This window comes from Miniopterus natalensis, chromosome 2 (assembly GCF_054644295.1).
Source record: "Miniopterus natalensis isolate mMinNat1 chromosome 2, mMinNat1.hap1, whole genome shotgun sequence".
In the NCBI taxonomy this organism is placed as follows: Eukaryota; Metazoa; Chordata; class Mammalia; order Chiroptera; family Miniopteridae; genus Miniopterus; species Miniopterus natalensis.
In genome coordinates this window covers 128,754,970-128,781,926 of record NC_142082.1, presented here as the reverse complement: position 1 = coordinate 128,781,926, position 26,957 = coordinate 128,754,970, and the positions used below count along the sequence as shown (strand labels likewise).

General features: G+C 41.8%; 1 long non-coding RNA gene across 1 annotated transcript in view; it reads right to left on the bottom strand.

Moving 5' to 3' along the window:
• Positions 1–26,957, bottom strand: part of LOC148093811 (uncharacterized) — a 68,861-nt gene that overhangs the window by 21,856 nt on the left and 20,048 nt on the right. Inside the window, exon 2 of the long non-coding RNA XR_015714000.1 lies at positions 24,127–24,181. This is a non-coding gene — a long non-coding RNA (uncharacterized LOC148093811). The remainder of the gene's footprint in view (positions 1–24,126; positions 24,182–26,957) is intronic.

The following is a 26,957-nucleotide window of genomic DNA, read 5'->3' as shown; positions in this document are numbered from 1 at the left end:
TCGGCTCCAATCAGCTGTTGCCCTGCAAGAATGTGGGCCCAGTGTTGTCAGATGTTGAGTTTTTCAAGAGATGCTAGAAATGTAGTTTTTTATATGAAAAACATTTTAAAACAATGTGTAAGCCAAACATGCTCACACTGTACCAAAATGTAAATGAATAGCTGCTGCCTTTGGGTGATGAGATTTGGGGTCATTATTATTTTCATTTTTACATTTGACTGCATGTTCCAGAATTTTGACAATGAACAAGATATTACTTTATAATCAGAGAAAAATTGTTACATGTTACATTTTTAAAAATTAATTACTAAACAGCATCAAAATAGCGATCAAACAAATGCTACAGGAATTTTTTCTGGATGATGTTCACATGATACTAAATTTTTATAATATGTTTTTCTTCTAAAGTTTGCAATCTAGCAAGAATAATTTCAGCTGCAACACACTAAGCCTCAGGTTTACTGATTCTAGGTTTGTAGCCATTATCTTTAGCCATTGTTTTCAGGTAAGGATTTATGAAAGCAAAGTGTTCTATAATATTATCATCGCTTTCTATTTAATTAAGTACTTAGCCCAAATTTTATAATCTGAAGTCTTCCTGATTTTGACTAGATGTGAAAAAAAGCAGTGCTTCCTTGAGAGTAATTATAAAATACATTCACTACAGGGGGGGTGACTAGGAGTATTAAATGAGTTAAAATTTGTAAAGCATTTACATGGGTGCCTGGCACTAAGTAGGCATGAAATGAGCATTAGCTGTCATTGTTATTATGACTGTTGCACGCACCCACATACACCTATAACTACCCTGAAAGACTCTCAGAAAAAGAAACTTTTTAAGAGCATTGAAGAAACCCCCATCCAAATGGATTGCCCTAAATCATCGATTTTCAACCGGTGTGCCACAGAATTTATTATTTTTTTTAATATATCTTTATTGATTTCAGAGAGAGGAAAGGAGAAGGAAAGATAGAAACATCAATGATGAGAGAGTCATTGATCGAGCCCTTAACCCAGGCATGTGCCTTGACCGGGAATCGAGCCCCGACCGCCTGGATCCTAGGTTGATGCTCAACCGCTGAGCCACGCCCGGCCAGGCCAGAATTTTTAAAATATGCAATACTTGATTATTTAGTCAAGGGCACTGACCTCTTTTCCCTTAGATTGTCAAATGAAAAGATGACAACAGCCAACACAACAATAGCCATCCAGTGTGAATGCCCTGTCATGAACCATGAATATATAGGTCATATAACAGAGTTTCATCTTCTTGGCCACTTCACATAATAAGGTTGCCTTTAATTGGTTAATTCTTGGTACCAGGAATCCTTATATACAAGTATATGCACCTGACTTTTTAAAAAGTCACTTTGGGCCCAGTTGAGCATTGTGCCATTCACCAGGAGATCACTGGTTCAATTCTCGGTCAGGGCACATGCCTGGGTTTTGGGCTCAAGGCAGTTGATTGATGTTTCTCTCTCTCTCCTTCTCCCTTCCTCTTTCTCTAAAATCAATAAAAACATATTTTAAAAATAAAAATAAAAAGTCACTTTGGAGCAAAAAGGGTGGGTAATTATTATTATTTTGTAAAGCAATCAAAATTATACCTATTTTTTGTCAGATCAGAAAAAAATATTTTTGGTGTGCCGCAGAATTTTAGTAATTTGTTTATGTGTGCCATGAGATGAAAAAGGTTGAAAATCCCTGCCCTAGATCTAAAGATATGTATTCCAAGGACAAACTTTTAAGCACTAAAAACAACTTGTATTTATTGCAACCTTGTTTTCGCCAGGCAAGTTACAGATTTACAGTCTCTAGATAACAGATAACTCTCTTCCACTGTCTTCTCTCTCTCTCATTAGTATCTTTCAGGAGATATTAATATCTCAGCAGAGAACAAGAACAATGGTCAAAGAGAAGGGAAAAGAAAACTCAGGGAAATAAAACAGAACAAAAGGAGAGGAGGAGGGAGAAAGGTGGTAAAACGGAAAAGGAGGGGAGTATTGAACATGATTAATGTCATACCACATGCCTCAAATTATTGTTCAGAATGTCAAGCCTTCCGTTCCTTAAGAGATTCAGTCTTTAGGATGAGGCTGAGCAGGACAGACGGGTGTTGTGAGTCAAAACACACTCCTGCTCCCTCATTCTGCTCAAGATCAGCCTTGGCTACACACATTTATCAGATATGGCACAAAAACCAGCTACAGATGAACAGCTTCTGTGAAAACCAGTATGGAGGTATTGATGTTAGCATCTTGTGCAGGGGTAGCCTAGAGTCATGCATTTTTCCTCTCAGAGGTTCCCTCTCTATCTATTTGATTTCTGTGATGCATGCCAGTGGGCGTTGGCTCAATGTTAATGACTTTGTTCCTTTTGAAATCCTGCAAGATTTTGTTCCTTTTGGTTTCCAGAAGTTATGTGTCATGATGATCTCAACCCAGTAACACTTTTGTTGTGATAAAAAGAAACTATGCTCCATATCTTCTGTCTGATGCTGCTACTCAACACAACTATTAATATTTGCTTTCAGAGAATGCAAGGGATACACTCTATTTCCAGGGTCCTGGCCATGTGACTTTACCATCTGATAAACTGAGAACTCTAAACCATATGCTGCTTACACATACTCTACCTCGAAAAGACCCTTTCCGGCTAGAACCAAGTGGACTAACCATGTCTGGATAGGCAAAAATGTTTTTCCTAGTGACCTAGTTCTCACTTCTTACCTGTACACAACAGACCACCAGTTGATAAATTACTTTACTGTTAGGTATACATCACCAGCATTTTTGTCAGTGCTATCATTTCAATACGTTTTAAACTAGAGTTTTTGTTTGCTGACTCCTCTACACACACACACACACACACACACACACACACACACACACACACACACACTTCCCTCATTGAAGAAGCTAGGGTAGGAAATATCTGAACAATAATGAAGTTAGCAAAATTTTTAGTTTACCAAGAAAAAATATATTTCAGGCAATATTACTTAGAAACTTGATTTTCAATCTTCCTTACACCAAAGAAATCACTAAAGTATTCCCTTTTGCTTTTGTATTTTCCAACTGGGGCCCAGATTTTATCTGTGTCAATGACACTCTAAATATAGGACCTTTCAGTGACTCAGGCCATGCAGAGGTACAAGAAAATTTCAGGCTGGAGCACCAAACCCCCATTCTTGATCTAGTCTTTGAAAGCACCCCAAAGCGTCTCAGAATATAATGAGGGCAGTAGTAGAAAAAAAGTCCTCAAATGAAAGTTAAATTTAATCCACTTTAATTAAATGCCTTTTAGCACTTTGTTGAGATAGATTATTTTGTTACAAAATCATAAAGCAAATGATTTTCTAATCTCATTTTTGTTGCCAAGTTTCAGCTGACCTACTTTTAGTTGCCTTGCAAAATGTTGCCTCTGTACTTCCCCCCCTTCCTGTCCACCACCCCTCCTGACCTCTGCGCCCCTTCTCCTTTCTGCTGCTTCTCAGTCTTTCGCAGACTCCTCTTTCTCCTCCTACCCTTGTCTATGGGAGGCTCTCGAAACTGGCCTTGACGTTCTCTCTTCCCTCACCCTGATGAGGAAACATCCAATCCTCATGACTTCCCCTGTGACAGGGAGACACCCAAATCTCTAGTTACGTTGTCTCTCCAGCTCCCCAACCTCCTAAATCCAGAGTGACCACTCGTCCTCTAACCCTTTGCTGGACGTCCCAGTTGATGCCTGTACTTCCAGCTAAGTTATTAATACTGGCCCCTTTCACTCTCAGAAGGGTCTCAGACAATATATAATTTACTCTCCCTACCTAAAAGCAAGATTTCTCCCTGACCCAACATTTCCTCTCTTCATTACTTCTCTTTCCAAAATACTGGCTTCCTTTCCCAGCGTTCCCTTTTCTGTGAGCGGTTCTGCTGCTCTTCCACTGTTCAGAGGCTAGAAGCCTTGGTGCCTTGTTGACCCCCGCCTCCCAATCTCATCTTAACGACACCACTAAGGTCAGAAGAATGGACACAATTCTTGATTGTTTCACTTACCAGCTCTGTGCTCTTGGTTACCTCCTGTTTTGGTGCCTCAGTGTCATTTGAAAGACCATGAGAATAATACATTCTCAAAGAGTCACTGCTAGAGGCAAATAAGTCAGCTGCTGAAGAGGCATCCAGCACTGTGATACAACAAATCTGATTGCTTTTATTTACACATTCTTTCAACACATACTTATTGAGTGCAGACTATATGCCAGGCACTCTTTTGGTCCTGTGGATGCATCAGCAAGCAAGACAGTCAAAGATATCTGCTGTCCTAGAGCTAACACCCTAATGAAGAGATTAGACAATGCACAAATAAAGAAATTATGTCAGGTGGTGATAAGGCAAGGACAAGCCAATCAGGGTAAGGGATACAGGAAGTGCCAAGGTAGAGAAGGGTGACTATTTTCAGAAGAGCAGCCAAGGAAGATGTCACTAATAAGGGGACATTTGAGCAGAGACCCAAACGAGGTAAAGAAATTAGATCTGGAGAGATTTGGGGGAAGATCAGGCACAGGCAAGTTCCCTGAGGCAGGAACAGGTCTGATGTGTCTTGGGAAGAGCAGGGATGACAGCTTTGTGGAATGGAGAGAACAAGTAGGCACACAGCAGGAGGTGAAGCCAGAGGTAGTGGGAGCCCAGCAGGGCAGCCCTCATAGATCCCAGTGAGGAGTTCAGCTTGTCCTCTGAGTGAGGTGGGAGTGCTGCACAGTGTGCACAGAGGAGTAACTGTGTTGAGATAAGACTACAGGAGACAAGGCCAGAAGCAGGAGGGGTTAGGGAGAGATTGCAATAATCCAAACAAGAAATGATGGTGTCCTGGACCAGGATGACAGCAGTAGCGGTGGTGAGAAGTGGACACCATTCCTTTGAAGTCTCTCAGGTTTCCCACCACATTGCTATCTCTCAGCCACAGCCCTTTGCCACCTCACACCTAAATTATTGCAATAGCCCCCTCAGGGGTCCTCACTGGACCTCCTATCCCTGTCTCTCCTCCTTTCAGTTTAATCATATCACTTCTCTGCTCAGGAAAAAAACCATGCCCCAGCAGTTATTAACCAAGTCTAAACTCCTCCCCCTACCTCTCAAGACCTTCCACTGGGTTCTACACATTCATTCAATATTCTTTCCTACCCCATACCAATCCCTACTACTCCAAAAATTCAGTAACAACTCAGACAGTAACTGACTTTCTAAATGACCAAGAGATTTACTCTTCAATATGGCAGTTCAAAATTAATAAGGTAGTTCTTTTAATTGGCTCTTACCCATCAGATATCTATGATCTGTCCAGATGTCTATTACAACAGATAGTACCGGCTAACCTTGAATGTGCTAAGTGCCAGATACTCATCTAAGAACTTTACAAACAGTAACCCTCTAATCTTTACAGCGCCCCTATGAGGTGGATACTATTATTACCCCCAATTTTACAGATGAGGAAACGGAGGAACAAGAAGATTAAATAAGTTGCCCAATGTCACAAAGCTAGTAAGAGGTGAGGTAGATGTGGAACTGGGATTTGAATCCAGAAAGTCCAGTTCCAGATGCAGCCTTCTTAACCATAACCCTCTATTGCCTCCCAGATTTGATCATTCTGTCTCAAATTCCTTAGCGCAAATTGTTAAGCTGTAAGTGTGCGTATTGCACAACTCTCATGACTGCCCCATGCCTTTGCTTGGCCCTTTGTGCCCATCCTCCTGCCTCTCTGCCTTCCCAAATTGTCCAGCTCTCAAAGGAGTAACTCAATCTCTTTGTTATTCCACGACCCTTCTCTAAATATAGTAGACCTTGATGACCCTCCATTCTCCCAGCTATTTGAAATCCATTGTAAATCACTATCCTTCCTTCCTTCCTTCCTTCCTTCCTTCCTTCCTTCCTTCCTTCCTTCCTTCCTTCCCTCCTTCCTTCCTTCCTTCCTTCCTTCCTTCCTTCCTTCCTTCCTTCCTTCCTTCCCTCCCTCCCTCCCTCCCTCCCTCCCTCCCTTCCTTCCTTCCTTCCTTCCTTCCTTCCTTCCTTCCTTCCTTCCTTCCTCCCTCCCTCCCTTCTTTCCTTCCTTCCTTCCTTCCTCCCTCCCTCCCTCCCTCCCTCCCTCCCTCCCTCCCTCCCTTCCTTCCTTCCTTCCTCCCTCCCTCCCTTCCTTCCTTCCTTCCTTCCTTCCTTCCTTCCTTCCTTCCTTCCTTCCTTCCTTCCCTCCTTCCTTCCTTCCTTCCTTCCTTCCTTCCTTCCTTCCTTCCTTCCTCCCTCCCTCCCTCCCTCCCTCCCTCCCTCCCTCCCTCCCTCCCTTCCTTCCTCCCTCCCTCCCTCCCTCCCTCCCTCCCTCCCTCCCTTCCTTCCTTCCTTCCTCCCTCCCTCCCTCCCTCCCTCCCTCCCTTCCTTCCTTCCTTCCTTCCTCCCTCCCTCCCTCCCTCCCTCCCTCCCTCCCTTCCTTCCTTCCTTCCTTCCTTCCTTCCTTCCTTCCTTCCTTCCTTCCTTCCTTCTTTTCTGTGTTTTCCCAACTATACTGCAAGCTGCTTATGTAGAACAACTAAAATCTCCACAGTATGTAAAGCAATCCTAGGCTACTAAGCTCAACAGACATTTTAAAATAAAGCTACAGTGAGCTACACCTGAATGGATGCTAAGACACAGTGAAGACAGAGTTCAATAATGGTTCTTGCCCAGTTGGGAGGATTCAGGGGATACTTCCTGAAACATAGTCATCTATTAAAATCAACCCTTCTTATATAAATGCCATCAATGGCACTATTTATACACAAATATATGGTTTTCATGCAATTTCAGTAAAAATTCATTGAGCACCTGCTTTGTGCAGAAAGCTGGGCCAAATGCTTGTTCCAAAAGGGAACAAGACAAAATCCCTGCTGTTGGAGAATTCCCAGCCCATGTTATCAGTACCCAGTCTATGTCACCATATGTCTTACAACGTGGTTGGACATAAAGAAGAGAAAAGCCATTCAAGTCTGCTTTAGGTGAAAGAGAATACAGTATTTCGATCTGTGGTTAGGAATCCATAGATGTAGAGGGCTGACTGTAGTTATACCTGGATTTTCAACTGTGCAGGGGGTTGGGGCCCCTAACCCCTGTGTTGTTCAACAGTCCACTATACAAAGAAATTTTACAGAACTCAACTGTAGAAAGAATAGCAAAACCTGTGAATGATTGCAATGGAAAATGACCAAAGAAGTTACTTTCTCCATCTTTCCCTCTTGCCTTCCTTTCCCTCCCTCTCTCTCTCTCTCTCTCCCTTTCCACCAAAACTACTTCCAGATTGCCTTTCTTCACTCTACTTTCACATGACCCATCATGGCTTCCACAAAATGATACCTTTCAGTCTCTAAACACCTACATGGTGATCTTCCAGGTCCTGCATCACTGTCTATTAACTAGACTTTCCATATTCTACTCCAAGTATCCAGCAAGAGAATCTAACAGGTCCATCATGTAATAGGTTTTCACTCCTAATCAAAACAGCTATGGCTATGGAATGAGGAAAGAACATACAAGGTCATGTTGAATTGTATGTAAGGCTGCAAAGGACCACTCCTTCCTGAGGCAGAACTCAAAGATGTGGGATGGTGTCTTTTGTAGAATATAATGTCATACATGGAACCATAGTTTCTCTAGAACACAGACACATCTCATATTCACATATTTCAGGCTTCACAGATTCACAAAATTTTAGAAGTGTAAGGGATTCTAGGAATCATTTGACACTGTTTTCACACTTCAGCCCAGTGGAAAGCAAAGGACAAGAGTAGTTAAGTGTAGAGCCCAGGGTAGATTCCATATCCTCCAACTATTAATTTAAAGTGTTTTCTCCACTTTGAGTCCAACATTTACGAAACCAGCAACCTTCTAAGACCACCTTTGACATTCGAGTGCCCAAAGATAGTCTATACATCATCACAATATGTGGGTTTGTTTGTCCTTTTTACTATAATTTCATTACCTTTAATGTATATCATTCTATTTTGTTCTCAGAACAATCATAAAAATAATCAATAAGCTGAGACTTAAAGAAGTCAAGAGACTTGCCTACATTTTATAGTTGGTACTGCGCAGAGCCAGGATTTAAACCCAGTCATTCTGACTCTAAACCCTTGCTCTTTATGCTATGAGCCATGCTGCCTCCACTCCCCAGGAATAAGTTAGGTATCAATCATAAAAAAGGGATTAGAAAAGCAGACTGACAAGTTCAGACGTTCAAGGAATTAACATGTACATTAGAGGAGTAGGGTGCTCAAACCATGGACATAGTGTCCTTAATCCCTGACAATCCTGGCTTCTAGCACTTTCCTCCCTCAGCATTTGTGTCTCCAGCACAGCAGAAGGAACAATAGAAGCATTTTTCCAATGCACAGATCAATCCCATTTGCATGGAGGGGAAGCTGGTTCTCATATGAGATTGTTTTGCAGCAATGATTCATTCTATCAAAAGCATCATTGCTACCTTTCATGTGGACACTATCACCAGCAGCTCCTTTGGAATCAATCTTGAAGTCATGTATAATTTGTTTAGTCTGGTGAAATTCTTCATAGTTCTCTAAACAACTTAAATGTTTCTGAATAACTTGACCCTGTATTCCTGGGACCAAAAAGGAGCAAGGCACAAATGTCTAAGTCCGGATTGGTTCCAAAGGGTAGTACTTCAAAGAACTCTGCACAAGGCAATTCCTTAAAACATGTGTGCTTTCATTGCTATTGACATGTTTATTTGCCATGGTGGGGATTTATTATCCTTTAAAATCCAATGCTGGTTTTTTGAGGAATCTCCATACTGTTTTCCATAGGGTCTGCACCAGTTTGCAGTCCCACCAACAATGCACAAGGATTCCCTTTTCTTCACATCCTTGCTAACATGTGTTGTTTGTTGACTTTTTGATAATAGCCATTCTGACCAATGTGAGGTAGTATCTCATTGTGGTTTTGATTTGCATTTCCCTAATGATTAGTGTGATGTTGAGCATCCTTTCAGATGTCTGTTGGCCATCTGTATGTCTTCTTTGGAGAAATATCTTTTCATGTTCTGTCCATTTTTCAATTGGGTTATTTCTTTTTTTGTTCTTGAGTTGTATGAGTTTCTTATATATTTTAGATATCAACCCCTTATGGAATATATCACTTGCAAATATATATAAGTAGTTTGCTTTTTGTTTTGTCAAAGGTTTCCTTTGCTGTGCAGAAGTTTTTTAGTTTGATGTAGTCCCATTGGTTAATTTTTTTCTTTTGTTTCCCTTGCTTGAGGAGATATGTCAAAAAAGATATTACTTAGACTGACGTCAGATAGTTTACTGCCTATGTTTTCTTCTAGGAGTTTTATGGTTTCGGGCCTACATTTAAGTCTTTAACCCATTTTGAGTTTATTTTTGTTTATGGTGTAAGAGAGTGGTCCAATTTCATTTTTTTGGCATATATCTATCTAGTTTTCCCAACACCACTTATTGAAGAGACCTCTGTTACTCCAATGTATATTTTTACCTATTTGTCAAAACACTAAAAATAAATATATCATATGACCCAGAAATTCCACTTCTGGGTATTTATCCAAAAGTGAAAACTCTAATTTGAAAAGATACATGCACCCCTGTTTATTGTAGCATTATTTCCAATAGTCAAGATGTGGAAGCAACCTAGGTGTCCATTAATAGACGAATAGATAAAGAAGACATAGTATATACAGGGGTGGGCAAAACTAGGTTTACAGTTGTAATACAAATAAATAATACAATAATTAATAAATACTACAAGAATAAACTCTGGCGCTAGCAGGTTTGGCTCAATGGTTAGAGTTTTGGCCTGTGGACTGAAGGGTCCCAGGTTCAATTCAGGCCAATGGCACGTACCTTGGTTGCAGGCTCGATCCCTGGCCCTGGTAGGGGTGCGTGCAGGAGGTAACCAATCGATGTGTCTCTCTCACGTCGATGTTTCAATCTCTCTCTCTCTCCTTTCCACTCTCTCTGAAAAGCAATGGAAAAAATGTCCTCGGGTGAGAATTAAAAAATAAAATATGATGTATTTCCAAAAATTGTTTGATGTTCATAGAACAGACTTAAAAAAATAAATAAGTAAACTCTGTCTCATGTACTCACAACTGTAAACCCACTTTTGCCTAGCCCTGTATATATGCATACACAATGGGATATTACACAGCAATAAAAAAAAATGAAATGTTGCCATTTGCAACAACATGCATGGATCTAGAGGGTAGTATGCTAATAAGTCAAGCAGAGAAAGGGAAATTCCACTTCTATGTGGAAGCCTAAAACAAAAGAAAACAAAAGAAAAACAGACTCATGGAAACAGAGACCACAAAGATGGTTACCAGAAAGGAGGGGTGGGGAGATGGGTGAAAAGCCAAAGGAGAATATTGTCAATAATATTGTGATAAGTTTACACAGTGACAGCTACTTACTAGAATTAGTGGGGTGATCACAGTGTAAGGTATAAAAATGTTGAATCACTATATTGTACACCTGAAACTAATATAACCAATATAAGATCATATACCAACTATACTTAAATAAAAATAACTTTTTTCAAAATCTAGTGCTGGACTCAAATCAATTGCATGCTCTGGTTTCAAGAAATCCTGATAGAGTTCTCTCAGCAACACAACTAGAAATAGTGACCAACCTTCTCAGTTTGTCCAGAACTGAAAGGATCCTAAGGATGCAAGACATTCCATTTTAAAACCAGGAAAGTCCCTGGCAAACCAGGACAAACTTTCACCCTAATCTAGATTTTTTTTTTTTTTAAAGTATTTGTTTTACTAAACTTTAAGAGGTATCTGTAGAATTAAATGTCTTGGCAAAGCAGGATGCTAATTAATGTCTTTAAACAGCATAATTTTTTATCAGTTTGCAGAAATCCCGAAGTATAAATGTGTGACAATAAATACAATAGGTCAGAGAGTGATTCTTTTTTTAAAATTAACCTTTATTGTTGAAAGAATTACAGATGTCCCCTTTTTTCCATTGGCCCCTTCTACCCCACACCCATACCCTGCCCCAGACCTTCACCACACTATTGTCTGGGTCCATGGTTATGCATTTATGCATATAAATTCTTTGGTTAATCTCTCCCTCCCTAACCCCCACCGCCACCTTCCCTCTGAGATTCATCAGTCTGTTCCAAGCTTCTATGTCACTGGATCTATTTTGTTCATCAGTTTATTTTGTTCTTTAGAATTCCACTTCTATGTGGAATCCTAAAACAAAATAAAACAAACAAAAGAAAAACAAACTTGTAGAAACAGAGACCACAGAGATGGGTACATATAAGTGACCACAAAGATTCCACATATAAGTGAGCTCATGTGATATTTGTCTTTCTCTGCCTGGCTTATTTTTCTTAGCACAATATTCTCCAGGTTCATCCATGCTGTCCCAAAGGGTACGAGATTCTTCTTCTTTACAGCTGCATAGTATTCCATGGTGTAAATGTCCCACAGCTTTTTTATCCATTCATTTACTGATGGGCACTTGGGCTGTTTCCAGATCTTAGCTATTGTAAACTGCGCTGCTATGAACATTGGGGTGCATATATTCTTTCTGGTGAATGTTTCAGGATTCTTAGGATACATTCCTAGGAGTGGAATCACTGGGTCAAAAGGCTGCCCCATTTTTAATTTTTTGAGGAACCTCCATACTGTTTTCCATAGTGGCTGCACCAGTCTGCATTCCCACCAGCAGTGTACTAGGGCTCCCCTTTCTCCACACCCTCGCCAGCACATGTCGTTTGTTGATTTGTTGACGGCAGCCATTCTGACAGGTGTGAAGTGATACCTCATTGTGGTCTTAATTTGCATCTCTCTGATGATTAGCGACGTTGAGCATTTTCTTATGTGTCCCTTGGCCATCCATATGTCCTTTTTGGAGAAGTGTCTATTCATGTCCTTTGCCCATTTCTTAATTGGGTTGTTTCTCTTCCTCTTGCTGAGTACTCTGAGTTCTTTGTACACTTTGGAAATTAGCCCCTTATCAGATACATCCTTGGCAAATATGTTTTCCCAGATCGTGGGGTTCCTTTGTATTTTGAGGCTGTTTTCTTTTGCTGTGCAGAAGCTTTTTAGTCTGATGTAGTCCCATATGTTTATTTTTTCTTTTGTTTCTCTTGCCCTAGGAGATGTATCAGTGAAAATTCCACTACGTGGGATGTCTGTGACTTTATTGCCTATGTTTTCTTCCAGGATTTTTATGGTTTCGTGACTTACATTCAAGTCTTTTATCCATTTTGAGTTTATTTTTGTGTATGGTGAAAGTTGGTGGTTTAGTTTCATTTTTTTGCATGCAGCTGTCCAATTTTCCCAGCATCATTTATTGAAGAGACTGTCTTTACCCCATTGTATGCTCTTGCCTCCCTTGTCAAATATTAACTGACCATAATGGTGTGGGTCTATTTCTGGGGTCTCTGTTCTGTTCCATTGGTCTATATGCCTGTTGTACCAATAACAGGCAGTTTTGATTACAGTGGCTTTGTAATACAGTTTGAAGTCCGGTAATGTGATCCCTCCCACTCTGTTCTTTTTTCTCAATATGGCTGCAGCTATTCAGGGTCTCTTATGGTTCCATATAAATTTTCGAAATGTGTGTTCTAGCTCTGTGAAATATGCTGTTGGTATTTTAATAGGAATTGCATTAAATTTGTAAATTGCTTTGGGTAATATGGACATTTTAATGATATTAATTCTTCCAATCCATGAGCATGGTATATTCTTCCACCTGTTTAAATCTTCCTCTTTCTTTCTTCAGTGTCACGTAGTTTTCTGAGTACAGGTCTTTTACATCCTTGGATAAGTTTATTCCTAGGTATCTTATTTTTTTAGTTGCAATGGTAAATGGTATTGCTTTTTAAGTTCCTCTCTCTGAAAGTTCATTGTTGGTACATAAGAATGCCATTGATTTCCGGATGTTGATTTTGTATCCAGCTACCTTGCCAAATTTGTTTATCAAATCTACTAGTACTTTGATGGAATCTTTAGGATTTTCTATGTACAATATCATGTCATCTGCAAAGAATGGCAGTGTTACTTCCTCCTTTCCAATTTGGATACCTTTTATGTTTTCTTCCTGTCTGATGGCTATGGCGAGGACTTCCAGAACTATGTTGAATAAGAGTGGTGAAAGTGGGCATCCCTGTCTTGTCCCTGCTTTTAATGGAAATGGTTTTAGTTTTGGCCCATTGAGTATGATGTTGGCTGTATGTTTGTCATATATGGCGTTTATTATGTTGAGGTATGATCCCTCTATTCCCACTTTGCTGAGGGTTTTTATCAGAAATGGGTGCTGGATTTTGTCGAATGCGTTTTCTGCATCTATTGATATGATCATATGATTTTTGTCCTTCATTTTGTTTATGTGATGTATCACACTTATTGATTTGCGGATGTTGTACCAGCCTTGCATCCCCGGAATAAATCCCACTTCATCATGATGTATGATCTTTTTAATGTATTGCTGGATCCGGTTTGCTAGTATTTTAATGAGGATTTTAGCATCTATGTTCATCAGGGATATTGGCCTGTAATTTTCTTTCTTTGTAGCTTCTTTATCTGGCTTTGGGATTAGGATGATGCTGGCCTCATAAAAAGAGTTTGGGAGTTTTCCCTCCTCTTGAATTTTCTGGAATAGTTTAAATAGGTGTTAATTCTTCTTTGAATGTTTGGTAAAACTCGCCTGTAAATCCATCTGGTCCAGGACTTTTGTTTGCTGGGAGTTTTTTGATTACTGCTTCAATTTCATTAGTTGTTATCAGCCTATTCAAGTTTTCTGCCTCTTCTTGATTCAGCTTTGGAAGGTTGTAAGCTTCTAGGAATTTGTGCATTTCCTCCATGTTGTCCAATTTGTTGGCATATAGTTGCTCATAATATTTTCTTACAATCCTTTGTATTTCTGTTGAGTCAGTTGTTATATCGCCTCTTTCCTTTCTGATTTCATTTATTTGGGTCCTCTCTCTTTGTTTCTTAGTGAGTCTGGCTAAAGGTGCATCAATCTTATTTACCTTTAAAGAACCAGCTCTTGGTTTCATTGATTTTTTGTATTTTTTTAGTCTCTATGTCATTAATTTCTGCTCTGATTTTTATTATTTCCTTCCTTCTACTTCCTCAGGGCTTTTCTTGCTGTTCTTGTTCTAGTTCTTTTAGTCGTGTTAGATGGTTCATTGGATCTTTTTCTTGTTTCTTGAGATAGGCCTGTAATGCTATGAATTTTCCTCTCAGGACTGCTTTCACCGTGTACCATAGATTTGGGGTTGTTGTCTGTTCATTTTTGCTACTTTCCATGAAGTGTTTATTTCTTCCTTGATCTCATTGGTAACCCATTCATTGCTTAATAACATGCTATTTAGCCTCCATGTGTTTGAATATTTTTGAGTTTTTTTATAGTGGTTGATTTCTAGTTTCATGGCATTGTGATCTGAGAAGATGCTTGATATGACTTCAATCTTCTTATATTTGAAGAGACTTGCCTTGTGCCCTAACATGTAGTCTATTTTTGAGAATGTTCCATGTGCACTTGAGAAGAATGTGTATTCTGCTGCTTTGGGATGAAATGTTCTGCAAATGTCAATTAAATCCATTAGGTCTAGTGATTCATTTAAGGTCTGTGTTTCCCTGTTGATTTTTTGTCTTGATGATCTGTCCAATGCTGACAGTGGGGTGTTAAAGTCCCCCACATGATTGTGTGGCTGTCAATCTCCCCTTTAAAGTCCCCCAAGAAATTTTTTATATATTTAGTTGCTCCTATATTGGGTACATAAATGTTTATAAGGGTTATTTCCTCCTGTTGGATTGATCCCTTTAGTATTATGTAGTGACCATCTTTGTCTCTTGTTATGGTCTTTATTTTGAAGTCTGTTTTGTCAGAAATAAGAATTGCTACTCCAGCTTTCTTCTCCTTTCCATTTGCATGGAATATTTTACTCCACCCCTTCACTTTTAGCCTGTGTGAGTCTTTTGCTCTCAGGTGGGTCTCTTGTAGACAGCATATATTTGGGTCCTGTTTTCTTATCCATTCAGCTACCCTATGTCTTTTGATTGGACCATTTGTTCCATTTACATTTAAAGTTACTATTGATAGCCACTTATTTAATGCCATTTTTCCCCTTTATACTGATGTACCTTTCTCTCACTATTCCTTCTTTTTCTTAAAGCAGTCCTTTTAGCATTTCTTGCAATGCTGGTCTGGTAGTACTGAAGTCCTTTAGCCTTTTTTTTTTTGCCTGGGAAGCTCTTTATTTCACCTTCAATTTTAAATGATAGCCTTGCAATAAAGCAATCTTGGTTGCATGTTCTTGCTTTTCATTACTTTGAGAACTTTATGCCACTCCCTTCTGGCCTGAAGAGTTTCTCTTAAGAAATCAGCTGTCAGCCTTATAGGGGTTGCCTTGTAGGTCACTGCTTGTCTCTCTCTTGCAGCCCTTAATATTTTCTCTTTGTCCTTGCCATGTTCCATTTTAATTATGACGTGTCTTAGAGTGGAGCTCTTTGGGTCCCTCTTGTTTGGAACCCTCTGTGCTTCCTGAACTCGTGTGGATTTCTCCTTCACCATCCTAGGGAACTTTTCTATCATTATTTCCTCCACCAAGTTCTCTATCCTTTGCTCTCTTTCCTCCCCCTCTGGCACTCCTATTATGTGAATGTTGTTTCGCTTCATGTTGTCCCAAAGCTCACTTAGGCTGTCCTCATGCTTTTTAAGTGTTTTTCTTTGTGCTGCTCTCATTGTGTGATTTTTTTCTATCTTGTCTTCTAAGTCACTTATTCTATCCTCTGCTTCATTGGGCCTGCTTTTAATTCCTTCCAGTGCATTCTTGATATCAGATACAGCATTCTTTATCTCTGTCTGAGTTTTGTTTATGGTATGTATCTCTTTTTTCATGTTTTCACTAAGGTCCTCGATCTTATCATCTAGTGTCTTCTTCAGTTCCTTGAACATCTTCATCATCAATACTCTGAACTCTGTTTCTGATAACTTAACTCCATCTCATCAAAGTCTTTTTCTGGTGATTTTCCCTTTTCTTTAATTTGGGGGTTGTTTCTTTGTCTCTCCATTTTGGTAGGTCTTAGTGTTTGTATCCATATATTAGATATATTTGCTGTCTCCCAGTCTTGTGAGATGGGATTTTTGTCTTGTGGGTCCAGTGGAGCCCAGAGGTGTGTTTTCCTTATACTTCTGAGCTCTCTGCTCTAGGCGTGTCCCTCTTGTGGGTGTCCCTTTTGTGGTTTCTTTATGTTCTCTTGCAGTTGGGTCTAGATTGTCGTTGATCAGTCCTTGGGAGGACCCTCCTCTCAGGTTGGCTAACTGTGTCTCAGCCCCAACCTCATCATGTAAGCTGTTGTACGGGTGCTGGCAAGGCAGGACAATACACAAGTAACCTTCCAGGAAACAAGAGGTATCTTACAAAATATCTTGACAGTCACAATGAAAACAACCTATGTGAAAACAGAACTGGGAGAGTGAAGGGAGAACACGCACATAAAAAAATGCTTTAAAAAAAAGAGAGAAAGAAAAGTAACACTTAGAGAGAGAGATGTATATTGTTGTTAATACTGGTGAAAATTTAGAAAATAAGCCCGGCCGGGCGTGGCTCAGCAGTTGAGCGTCGACCTGGGATCCAGGCAATCAGGGTTCAATTCCCGGTCAGGGCACATGCCCGGTTGTGGGCTTGATCGATGACTCTCTCATCATCGATGTTTCTGTCTCTCTCTCCCTCTCATTTCCTCTCTCTGAAATCAATAAAGATATGTTAAAAAAAAAAAAAAGAAAATAATAATAAACTAAAATGTAAAAAATAGAGAAGCTACTGGGAGATGACAGAAGCAGAGAAAAGATTCTGAAAGAAGGGCCAGGAAAAAATTAAGGAAGGGAATAGGGAGAGGATAATAGTTAAAATGAGAAAACAAAAATACAATAAAGAGAATAAGAGAAACTAACAATTGAACAAAAAGACAGGAAAACAGAAGGGAGGATAACAAAAGAACAAAAGAAAAGTAGAAAAAGGAAAAAGAAAAAAAAGTTATGCCAATGGATCAAGAGGAGAGAGATATAGCCCAGGCAGGGAGGGAGTCTGGTAAGAGATTTGGTGGAAACTATAGAAGAAAGCAGTAAATTTGGTTATAATGATAAAGTCCCAGTCATTAAGCAGGGAATATCAAGAAAGTCTTGATAGTAGAAGCAAGGATAAAACAAAACAAAGAAAATAACCAAAACAAAACTAAAAACAAGCTAAGCAAGACAAAATTCTTTTATAAAAAAGAGAAACAAATTCATTTAAAAAAAAATTTTTTTTTTAATTATTATAAAAGTAAAAAAAGAAGAAAAAACAAATTTTCTCCCCTTTTCTTCCTAAGGAAAAAAGAAAAAAACAAACAAACACAAACAAAAACAAAAACAACAAAAACAAAACAAAAAACAGAAGAAAAACAGCTAGTCAATCAGGTGAGTTTCTTCTGGGCAACTTATGTTGTCTGAGGGTCACTGTTTTGTGTGCTGATTTCAGTTCTCCTGGGAGGTACTTGTGTATCAACCAATGTGAGGAGCCGTCTAGGTTTGGCTCTGGTGTCCTTAGGTAGATGGTTGATCTGAGGCTCTTTGTGGACCACCTCCTCTTGTCAACTGTTTTGCAACCTTGTAGTTGCCTGGTCTTACTCCAGAGTCTTCTGTAGAGTCTTTAGGGTGCAGGGTGGCTAGTGTAGCCCAGGGTATCACTCCCCTTAGAGGTGTCGCTGTCAGGCGCTCACTCTGCGGGGGTTAGTCTCTGCTCCACCGCCAGCTCCTCAGTCCCTACCCTGTCCTCTGGTTCTAGTTCCCCAGGCTCTGTCCTACTGCAGCTTCAGATTGATTTCAGCCTGTTGCCTTTTCTGTATGGGCCGTTTCAGCAGCCTGGGCTCAGTGGGTTCGATTAAGAACACATTCTGGTGGGCCCTTTGCCTGCCCAGCCCCCAGCAGGGATTTTCAGCATTTCCTCCAGTTCCCAAACAACAGTACCCGAGAGTCTTATTCTTGTAAAGTCCTCCTGTGAGCTGCTCTCCCTTCCCCCTCAGGACTGTGCCCTGCCAGGGTGTCTGGGGCCTCAGTGAGCAGGATCTGCCCCTTTCCTGTTGGGGGCGGTGCTCCCGGCTGCAGGAGAGGCCAGCGGGCTCCGCCCCTCCCTGCTCAGCTCTGGTTCGCTGGTCACAGCAGGCCCCCCCCCTCAGACCATCTATTGCGCAGACCCCAACCCCAGCCTCCGCTGGTCTGTCTGTGCAGTGCACACTGGGAAGGTGGGGACCAGTTCTGCAATCAAACTCGCAAATGCACAAAGCAACACACAGGCAGACAGTTGGCCCCGCAAGGTCCCGCTGCCCGAGCACCAAGGCACCCAGCGGGAGGGGACCCAAAGTCAGCTCCACGCAGCTCCCCGCACCGCTGGTCTCAGCAAAGCTGGGGGCGGCTTCACGCACCACCACGGCGCCCCTCAGGGCTGGTCGCAGATCCCAGCCTCTCCGCACCAGGAGCTCAGGGTGGGAGGACACCCTCAGGGCTGGCCGCAGATCCCAGCCTCCTGGCACCTGGGAGCTCAGGGCAGGAGGACACCCTCAGGGCTGGTCATAGATCCCAGCCTCTCGGCACCGGGAGCTCAGGGCAGGAGGACACCCTCAGGGCTGGTCACAGATCCCAGCCTCTCGGCACCGGGAGCTCAGGGCGGGAGGACACCCTCAGGGCTGGTCACAGATCCCAGCCTCCTGGCACCCGGGAGCTCAGGGCAGGAGGGCACCCTCAGGGCTGGTTACAGATCCCAGCCTCTCGGCACCGGGAGCTCAGGGTGGGAGGGCTCCTCCCCTCCCCTCCCCCGAACCACGCAGATTCAGCGCTTTCTGGGGCTCAACACAAGGCCCCACAGGGAGGCAGAGGGTCCCCTTGTGCAGCTGCTCAGCGCAGTCCTCTGGTCCCTCTCCACTTGGGTGCCACAGACCTTGGGACAGCCTTCCCTATGGTCGGTACGCCAAGCAATAGACACCGGTCGCAGCTGCCACTAGAAGCTTTGTTTCCTAGGAAGGCGCCGTTCGCCACTAGAGGCTTTGTTTCCTGGGAAGGCGCCGTCCGCCACTAGAGGCTTTGTTTCCTGGGAAGGCGCCGTCCGCCACTAGAGGCTTTGTTTCCTGGGAAGGCGCCGTCCGCCCCTAGAGGCTTTGTTTCCTAGGAAGGTGCCGTCCGCCATTAGAGGCTTTGTTTCCTGGGAAGGCGCCGTCCGCCATTAGAGGCTTTGTTTCCTGGGAAGGCGCCGTCCGCCATTAGAGGCTTTGTTCCCTGGGAAGGCGCCGTCCGCCACTAGAGGCTTTGTTTCCTGGGAAGGCGCCGTCCGCCACTAGAGGCTTTGTTCCCTGGGAAGGCGCCGTCCGCCACTAGAGGCTTTGTTTCCTGGGAAGGCGCCATCCGCCATTAGAGGCTTTGTTCCCTGGGAAGGCGCCGTCCGCCACTAGAGGCTTTGTTTCCTGGGAAGGCGCCGTCCGCCACTAGAGGCTTTGTTTCCTGGGAAGGCGCCGTCCGCCATTAGAGGCTTTGTTCCCTGGGAAGGCGCCGTCCGCCACTAGAGGCTTTGTTTCCTGGGAAGGCGCCGTCCGCCACTAGAGGCTTTGTTCCCTGGGAAGGCGCCGTCCGCCACTAGAGGCTTTGTTCCCTGGGAAGGCGCCATCCGCCCCTAGAGGCTTTGTTCCCTGGGAAGGCGCCGTCCGCCCCTAGAGGCTTTGTTCCCTGGGAAGGCGCCGTCCGCCACTAGAGGCTTTGTTCCCTGGGAAGGCGCCGTCCGCCACTAGAGGCTTTGTTTCCTGGGAAGGCGCCGTCCGCCATTAGAGGCTTTGTTCCCTGGGAAGGCGCCGTCCGCCACTAGAGGCTTTGTTTCCTGGGAAGGCGCCGTCCGCCATTAGAGGCTTTGTTCCCTGGGAAGGCGCCGTCCGCCATTAGAGGCTTTGTTCCCTGGGAAGGCGCCGTCCGCCACTAGAGGCTTTGTTTCCTGGGAAGGCGCCGTCCGCCACTAGAGGCTTTGTTCCCTGGGAAGGCGCCATCCGCCCCTAGAGGCTTTGTTCCCTGGGAAGGCGCCGTCCGCCCCTAGAGGCTTTGTTCCCTGGGAAGGCGCCGTCCGCCACTAGAGGCTTTGTTTCCTGGGAAGGCGCCGTCCGCCATTAGAGGCTTTGTTTCCTGGGAAGGCGCCGTCCGCCATTAGAGGCTTTGTTCCCTGGGAAGGCGCCGTCCGCCATTAGAGGCTTTGTTCCCTGGGAAGGCGCCGTCCGCCCCTAGAGGCTTTGTTCCCTGGGAAGGCGCCGTCCGCCCCTAGAGGCTTTGTTCCCTGGGAAGGCGCCGTCCGCCCCTAGAGGCTTTGTTTCCTAGGAAGGCGCCGTCCGCCCCTAGAGGCTTTGTTCCCTGGGAAGGCGCCGTCCGCCCCTAGAGGCTTTGTTTCCTAGGGAGGCGTCAATCCCTCCAGGACTCACCACTCCCCGGGGTCCCTCTGCTCTGTGCGCGGGGCGCTCCTTCCCCTCTTGTCGCTCCAGGTGTGGGATCCCCATTTTTGGATGCCGGTCCACACTCCCAAGGGGAGGGAGCTTTGCAGCCTCCAAGCCTCGGGGTTCGGCACCCAGCACAGGCTTCAGGTGGGACTCTCCCTCCCTACGCCCCCCCTCTCTTACTGGACTCCATGATGTTTCTTCAGTGCTCCCCACTCGCACTCTGTCCACTCAGGTATGTTTCTCTGGTTTTTCCCAGCTGGCTTCATAAGATTTTAGGAATAAATCGAGGCCATGGCTAGGAGCAGGGGCCTCTGCTGCTTCTCACAGGGCTGCCATCTTCCCCTCCTAGTTTCATTTTTTTGCATGCACCTGACCAATTTTCCCAACACCACTTATTGAAGAGACTCTTTACTCCACTGTATGCTCTTGCCTCCTTTGTCAAATATTAATTGACCATAATGATGTGAGTTGATTTCTGGGGTCTCTATTTTGTTCCATTGATCTATATGTCTGTTGTACCAAAACCAGGCTGTTTTGATTACAATTGCTTTGTAGTATAGTTTGATATCTGGTAAAGTGATCCCTCCAACTCTCTTTTTTCTCAAGATTGCTACAGCTATTCAAGGTCTTTTTTGGTTCCATATAAATTTTTGGAATATTTGTTCTAGTTCTGTGAAATATGCTGTTGGTATTTTAATAGGAATTGCATTGAATCTATAGATTGCTTTTGGTAGTATGGACATTTTAATGATGCTAATTCTTCCAATCCATGAACATGGTATATTTTTCCATTTGTTTATATCTTCCTCTATCTTTTTCAGTGTCCTGTAGTTTTCTGAGTACAGGTCTTTTATATTTTTCATTAAGTTTAATCCTAGGTATCATTTTTTTAGTTGCAGTTGTAACTGGTACTTGTTTTATCAGTTTCTCTTCCTGAGAGTTCATTATTGATGTATAAAAATGCTGTTGATTTTCAGGTGTTAATTTTGTATCATGCTACCTTTCTGAATTCATTTATTAAATCTAGTAGCACTTTGGTGGAGTCTTTAGGGTTTTCTATGTACAATATCATGTCATCTGTGAATAATAAAAGTTTTACTTCCTCCTTTCCAATTTGGATGCCTTTTATGTTTTCTTCTTGTCTGATTGCTATAGCAAGGACTTTCAGTACTATGTTGAATACCAGTGGTGAAAGCAGACCCCAGTGTCTTGTTCCTGTTTTTAATGGAAATGGTTTTAGTTTGGGCCCATTGAGTAAGATGTTGGCTGTAGGTTTTTCATATATGGCCTTTATTATGTTGAGGTATGGTCCCTCTATTCCCACTTTGCTGAGAGATTTTATCAAAAATGGGTGCTAGATTTTGTCAAATGCTTTTTCTGCATCTATTGATATGATCATATGATTTTTGTCCTTCATTTTGTTTATGTGATGTATCACATTTATTGATTTGAGAATATTATACCAGCCTTGCATCTCTGGAATAAATCCCACTTCATCATGGTGTATGATTTTTGTAATGTATTGCTGGATCCAATTTGCTAATATTTTGTTGAGGATTTTAGCATCTATGTTCATCAGAGATATTGGTCTGTAATTTTCTTTTTTCGCAGTGTCTTCATCTGATTTGGGGATTAATATAATACTGGCCTCATAAAAAGAACTTGGGAGTCTTCCCTCCTCTTGAATTTTCTGGAGTAGTTTGAGGAGTATAGGTGTTATTTCTTTTTTGAATGTTTGGTAAAACTCACCTATAAATCCACCTGGTCCCAGACTCTTGTTTGCTGGTTTTTTTTATTACTGCTTCAATTTCATTGGTTGTATTGGCCTATTCAGGTTTTCTGATTGAGTTTTGGAAGATTGTATGTTTCTAGGAATTTGTCCATTTCATCCAGGTTGTCCAGTTTGTTGGCATATAGTTGCTCATAGTATTTTCTTTCCTTTTTTTTTTTTTTTTTTTTTTTATATCTTTATTGATTTCAGAGAGAGGAAAGGAAAGGGAGAGAGAGAGACAAAAACATCAAAGATGAGAGAGTCATTGATCGAGCCCGCAACCCGGGCATGTGCCCTGACCGGGAATCGAACCCCGATCACCTGGATCCCAGGTCAACGCTCAACCGCTGAACCACGCCCAGCCTGGCGCTCATAGTATTTTCTTACAATTCTTTGTATTTCTGTGGTCAGACGATGATTCTTAATACCTTCCAATGCAGATGAAATATATCAAGCAAATGAAGAAAAAAACTAACATAAGTGACAATGACTTATTTTAATATTTAAAGGCCCAGCAGGGACTTCTATATAAAAATTAAAAATTTTAAATGAGTCTTCAGCAGTCAGTGCAGTAGTCTTTGATTTGGTGCCATTAAAAATCAGGATGTGCCAGACTTCACTCCTATAATGGTGGTGGAAGGGGTGCTTCAATCCCATCCTCCTTGTTTAAACTCTTACCTCTACCTGAGTCTGGCAGCTCAAATAATGTGCACACTAATTAAATCTTCAATAGAGGGGGAAGGGAGGGAGCCTGGTGAGAACCCAAATCACTTTAATCTTTTCTGGGGAATATGAAGAGTTAACGCTTTACCAATCTAATCTCTAAAAAAATCCTTCAGGACTCAGCCCTGCAGTGCTAATTGATTGATGTCATTTATAAGTAATCTAATAATGTTGAATAATGTATTTTAAAATGGCAAGTGTTGAAAATATAGAGTCACACTAATCTATATCTAGTGAAGAATATATTTGTGATTATCAAATATACAATTTCAGGTCAGGATTGAGTTTTGATTTGTTTGTTTTTCAAACAATCTTCAGATACTTCATTTTAGTACTTACAATGAAGTAAATTTAGGACAAGAATAATTTTAAGCCAGTGGATGAGGCTGGATTATGAATTTGTCATTCCACAAATATATGCCCATCACTGTACAGCTGGTAGGAGACACAGTGGAAAACAGAGAAATGGCGCTTGCCCTCCCTCAATGAGTTTCCACTCTAGAGAGAAGACTGACAACAAACAAGTAAAGACATACACAAAATAATTTCAGACTGTGATTAATAAAAATTAATAGTAAATTTACTCTCAGTTTTCACATCACTTTATAGCTCTTTGAACCAGTCACAACAGCCTATGAAACATACATTGATATATATTATTCAACAACTTTTTTCTTGATCCAGTCTGTGTTAGTTCATGCTTCATTTTTAAAAATCTTCATGAAGAATGATTTAGCATTACTTCATCATTTTTTCACCAGAGGAACTATATTATCCACCTTAGGCTATTAAAAATTCTTTATTACTTTTTTTGTTTATTTCACTTAATATTTTTAAAGCCCTGGAGACAATTTGCAACATCCAAATGCAAGGCCTGCCCTGGCCGGGTGGCTCAGTTGGTTGGAGCATCACCCTATACACCAGAAGGTTTCAGGTTTGATTCCTGGTCAGGGCACATACCTAGGTTGCTGGTTTAATCCCTGGTTGGGGCACTTATGGGAGGCAACCAATCAATGTTTCTCTCCCCCCCCCCCAAATCAATAAACATATTGTCAGATGAGGATTTAAAAAAAACAAACAACCCAAGGCCTTACAAATAAGCCAGAAGTGCAGTTTCTCACCACTCATGAGACATCCTTCCCTTGCTAGTAGATCAACACCTGTTCTTTCTGGTTCCTAGAGAAAGACAGAATAAGGGGGAAAGTCAGTGTTCCATCTCTATGTCTAAGCAGTGCCAGCACACAGATGAAGACACAGAAGACAAAAAGCTGCATTAAGGATACAAGATGGCCCAACCAACTCCTCTAGGGACAACAGTCTTAGAATTGCTGCCCCTCCCCTCCCCCAGGCTCCATATATCTCTGACCCCTTTCCTGCAGTGGCAGCTTTCCACCCAGCTTCCCTAAGGGCACTGCTTGCTTCTGATGCAATCTCATTGTCATACTCCAGGGTCATGACATAATATCAAGTAACAGCTGCTTTTGGTATATTATAGAGTGACACCTAGGAAGCTACTCAACTAAAAATAAACAAAAAACACTGTAGGTACACTCAGTCCATCTTGGATTATCTTGTTTAATAGTATTTCAATGTACTGAAATGCCCTCCATCTATTACATTGTTATATAGATATTTGTGTGCCGTCATTTGTCTCTCACTCTAGGGCAGGGACTTCCTTCTATATAGGCACATGGAAAACATTGATGGATAACCTCTTGTCTATTAAGTATAAATTAATCTTCCCAGGGCTCATTTCTAGTGTCATTTTGTTCTGAATGCCCTCAATGTTATTATTATTAATAATAATAAGAGCACTTAGATTTATTAGGTATTTGTAATGTACCAGGTGTTATTCTTTACATTATTGCTCATGCTCACAACAGCCTCCACGTTAGTTATTATTATCCCTCTTTCTGTAGTAGAAGAAGCTACCCAAGGGCATACAACTGGACAGAAACTCCTACATTTGTCTGCCTCTCTTTGGAAAGGTCTGAAGGGAGTCTGTCAAGGTTTTTGCTCCTGCATAGGTTGGGGACAATAAGGCAGGAAAGATTCTATGTCCTGGCTATTACATGGGACACATTAAGGCACAAGTTTAAGAGATAGGCAACTTTTAAAACCTCTGTGTTTTCTGCAGGATATTTATGAGTCAAGAATGAAATAGCCACCTGACTGGCATGGCTCAGCAGTTGAGCATTGACCTATGATCCAGGAGATCCCAGTTCGATTCCCAGTCAGGGCACATGCCCAGGTTGCGGGCTCCATCCCCAGTGGGGGGCGCGCAGGAGGCAGCCAATCAATGACTCTCTCATCGTTGATGTTTCTATCTCTCTCTCTCCCTCTCCCTTTTTCTCTCTGAAATCAATAAAGACTATATATAAAGAAACAGCAAGTGTCAGAGTGTAAGAACTATAATCAATGCTATAGGACTCAGCAGAAACAGATTAAACAGAGAAGGGAGAGTTCCAATTTAGGCTCACCCTTTCCAAAGTAGACAATAACAGAGCAATAAACTGACTGCCAACCACAGGTTTAAAGAATGTGATGGATGACAGGACCAACCCTCTCTGACAAACTCAACCTTGTCCCAGACTAATTTTTAAATACTTCTGCTTTATTGGGTAGTATTATTAACCTTGCTATTATAGAATAAACTAGGGTTTCAGTCAGAGGATGTCTGGGGGCGGCTTAAGTATGGTTCTCCATTCTGTTCCTCTCTCCCACTCTCTCCTCAGCACCACTGCCTGCAAATCAGCCTAAAATAGTCCAGCTCCCATTGGTAGACTTCATGCAAGTCTACAAAGTCCTTTCACAAACCTTATGTCATTTAACCTTGTGAAGTAAGTATTATTAGTAGCCCCATCTTAAATAGGAAGATGGTTCAGAGAAAAGTTATGACCTACTTCAAATCATACTTCCAAGAAGGACCAGAGTCAGAAGTTGGTCCAAGTTTTCTGGGTCTTCTAATTTAGAAGGAGACAAAGTGAAGGCTCGCCAAAGAAAAGGGGCCATGTTGTTATCATTTACTCTACCTTATCTCAGACTTTAGGATTAAAATTAATAATAATGTATTGGGTTTAATGGTGTCCTACCATTAACTCTACCCACCTCCAACAAAAGCACATCTCAGTCCCACAGGACTATCCCTTTAATATCCTATAGTTTAATTTCATTCATGAGCATTTATGGAGAATATTGCCTTCATCAGTTTCTGTCTCCCCGGCCCCCACAAGATTTATAGATAATACACATGAGTATTAGTAAATGTTAGGTGTGTACATGAGAGAGAGAAATCTTCCTACATGTCCAGTGTAGCCTGGGATTGATTTTCAATGCTTAGTTATGAACTTCTCAGGAAGGTAGCTTCTTTAAAACACATATGAACGTCGAGTACTAGTGTCATTTTGTCATTTAGTCTCTACAACATGGGTGATAGTACTCAATCTCATTCTCAATGAACACAGCTTCTGATCACTCAGAAGTGAGAAGAATTTGAAATTTCTGCAAACACTATTCAGGCTAATGGTCAATAATTCAAGAAGCAATTATCCAGTTTGTGGATATTCTGTGTTCCTACACTACCTCCCTTGTAGCCTACTTGGCATTTTCACCATTTATTATCATCTCCTACAGAATGCAAAGAGTGGAGATGAAATCCAAAATAAAATTTTAATAAATGATTATTAAGCACCTACTTTGTGCCAGACACTTATATATAGGTAAGAGAGTCCTAAGTGAATAATATATGAATTCTGTGGGTTGCTGTGATAAACTCTGCATTAAATATACGTATAAAATGCTATAAAACCCTGGTAAGAAGGCAATTAACCATGGAAAGGAAGAAAGAATGTGAAAGCAACAGGGGGTGGAGGGGGATGACATTTCTGCTAGGACTTGAAGAAGTTGAAGTCCAAGAGGAAACAGGGAGTAGGAAAAGGAAGGAAACAGGATG